The sequence below is a fragment of the Macrobrachium nipponense genome, chromosome 11 (genome assembly GCF_015104395.2).
Source record: "Macrobrachium nipponense isolate FS-2020 chromosome 11, ASM1510439v2, whole genome shotgun sequence".
Lineage (NCBI taxonomy): Eukaryota > Metazoa > Arthropoda > Malacostraca > Decapoda > Palaemonidae > Macrobrachium > Macrobrachium nipponense.
This window is the reverse complement of record NC_061087.1, coordinates 78,685,560-78,688,627: the sequence shown is the minus strand read 5'-3', so window position 1 is coordinate 78,688,627 and position 3,068 is coordinate 78,685,560. Positions and strand designations below refer to the sequence as shown.

Below are 3,068 nucleotides of genomic sequence, written 5' to 3'. Positions count from 1 at the left end.
TGCTTTTCATTTAATTGACAGCATCGCAGTTCAGCTTTGGATTGCGCTTTTGCCTGTCTCAGTATTAGCATCCGTCCTTCTTCTGGCCTACCATTTTATCGCCAAAAAAAAAAAAAAAAAAAAAAAAAAACACGTCGCGAGATTATGAATATAGGCTTAGTCTCTGTCGTGGGGGCTGTCCTTAATGCTTTTCACAAGGTGCTTTTTAGGCATTAATCAAGGTTCTTCCATCTTACTATCCACCCTCTCCTAACAATTGTTTCAATATTATTTTTAGAGCTGAATGACTTCATTGGTCCCAGCGCTTGGCTTTTGACCTACATTTTATATTCTAATTCCATTGTATTTCTCTCTCTCTCTCTCTCTCTCTCTCTCTCTCTCTCACACACACACACACACACACACACACACACACGTAGTTCATATTTCCATCCAAGAATCACACGAGTAAGCTCACTTTCGTCGTCCATGTCATGGTTTTGAGAGCGTTCCCGCATGACCGCACATGCAAGACTTTGTGGTAACTAATAGAGTTTTCTTACACTGTTGTGGTCTCAGTTGCAGTGTACATTATCTGTCTATGTATGTATGTATGTATGTATGTTGTTACGACATCGTTTGATCTCTAAGCCTTAATCAGCGAGAAAATTTAGCAGTTGGCCAATACTGAAAAATATAATTATTACCACAGAACATTTTCATTACCTGGACTAGGGATTCAATAATACAATAAAAACATTTGCCTTATTATAATAGTTTACCCAGACCAGTGAGCTGATTATGAAACCTTTTGCAAACCACCATAACCTGTAAAACTCTCATGCTTAATACAAATAATGAATAATATTTAATATTTTTTACACCAACAACTTGAACTACTATGAGATTCAGGGCCTCTGTAACACGGTTTTTTCGCAATAACTTTTTATCTATGCATTTCATAAATATAACGCTTATTCAGAATACACATTATATCTACACATAAATTTTGACTGTATTCTGCATTAAGTAGGTTGAATAAATTTGGTACTTATAATGTAAAAGTGACTTTTTTTGAAGACGGACCAACTTACTCAGAGAAAAGGTTTCGAACGCACTTGTTATGTAACTTATGACAGCATTTCTTCCCTCTTTCTCGATGGATGATTGGCTATACGTAACGAAGGCTATACCTCTGGCAACAATGACATACAAATTTAGATACAAGCAAAGCAGTACACCTTTATGAACTCTGAAACCTTTCCACTGATAATTGTCATAATGAACAAACCAACAAAATATATTAATAAATACAAAAACACTTCGATTATTAGTCTAACTCCCAAAATAAGTTTCCTAAGAAATTAATGTCTACTTTATGTCACAATCAGATTGACAAGATGTAGGGAATAGTTGGTTATTTTCAAAAACATAGTAGGCAAGCTTGATTTGATAACTGCTATATCCAATGCCAAGCAATTTTTATTTATTGGCTATCTACCTATTTACTGAAAAAAATAGCCGGTACTGTATTTTGGCTTTAAACCTTCACAAATAATTATCGTCAGAATGATGACTTCATGAGGCTCCACCCACTTTGGCCTCATTATAATTCAGGATAACACTGAAGGCTATCATGGGCATTGCTGGATTAGAAAATTTAACTTCTGGCTATAAAAACTCATTTCTCGAGTAGTTGTAAGAAGTGCTAAATGATCCTCAAGGATCCCAGCAGTTGGCCTAAACGTTTAATTCATGTATATTACTGCTATATTGTTGCGACACTGCTGCTACAGTAGTATTACTATGCTAGCACAGATACCCCACCCACATCTATATAGGCAATGACTAAGAAGAATGAAGAATTGAAGGTAAATCACAGAGGGGCCCTCAACCCAAGCACTAGTTACCGTCATCTACGGCAAACTGTCAGAAAACCTATTGCTAACTACTTGGTTTGCCTTAAATTTTGCAGCAGTGCTTATTTGCAATGTAATGTTTCTTGAACATACAGTACAGAACGCTGGATTCAGTCTTATCAGTCGCTCACTCAAACTACCAGGACTTAAGGCTCCGAACCTTGTGTGCCCTGATATACTATCGGGTAAAGTCCCTGATTCAGGAATAAGGACCTCTTCCCACTGCATACTCTTCTCCCGAAAATGATTAGCAAGTATCTAATCTGCGGATGGCCAGAAGCTCTAATACCAAATCCTAGAAAAGAAAGGTTAGACTCTTCCACAAACTCTATGGTTGGCTTCAACAAGAAATACCAAAACATTTTCTGCGAATTATATGCTTTTTTCTGAGTCCGCATACCAATGTCTATTGATATAAGTGACCTCTGATCTGGTGGTACAAGGTGATGAAATCCTTTCAATCAGTTGGTGACTCAAAACCACCAGTGGTTCAACTTGTGCTAGCCAACTTCGATAATCCAGTGCCAACTAACTGATGCACCCAGACCTACTTGGCTGAGAACCATGAGAAGGGACGCTGGGGATGTGGAGATTTGTGGAAAATAAAACACAATAAAAATATGTCAGGCAGAATTTCACAAATACCCTTTGCGTCATGTGGGTTTTAAAGGCGATGATGAGGCTGAAGAATGTCCATTATGAAGTTATTCGTACATTTATTAAATGACTATAACAAAAGTCTTCTGCCCCGAGTGAGGATCGAACTCACGACCTTCAGATTATGAGACTGACGCGCTGCCTACTGCGCTATCGAGGCGCTGTTGAGGCGCTCAGATGGTCATGTGAAATCGCAATGTATTTGTTAAATTATCCAAATATATTATCGTCATCCAGTTTGATAAATTTTGATAATAAGCACACTCTTAAGAGTATGACGGCAACTAAGGTGTAAAAGTCAGTTTTCTGTATCGTTATTTGGAAAAGAAACGTTCAAGTTTAACTAAGCGTGTAGCTTGAGACCGTTTATCAGCTAGAGTAGACTAACCAGAACCAAATAAATTTACAATATTTTAATAAGTGTGTCTCAACTATTGTAATAGTTTTAATGATAGACAGAAAAAACCGGATAGTAAAACAGACTGAAGATTATTCAGTTATTTTTTCATTTTA

At 37.0% G+C, this 3,068-nt stretch overlaps 1 non-coding gene across 1 annotated transcript; it reads right to left on the bottom strand.

Moving 5' to 3' along the window:
* Positions 1-2,642: 2,642 nt before the first annotated feature.
* On the bottom strand, positions 2,643-2,715 carry Trnam-cau (transfer RNA methionine (anticodon CAU)). The gene has a single exon. It is a non-coding gene; the product is annotated as a tRNA-Met (tRNA).
* Positions 2,716-3,068: the final 353 nt, after the last annotated feature.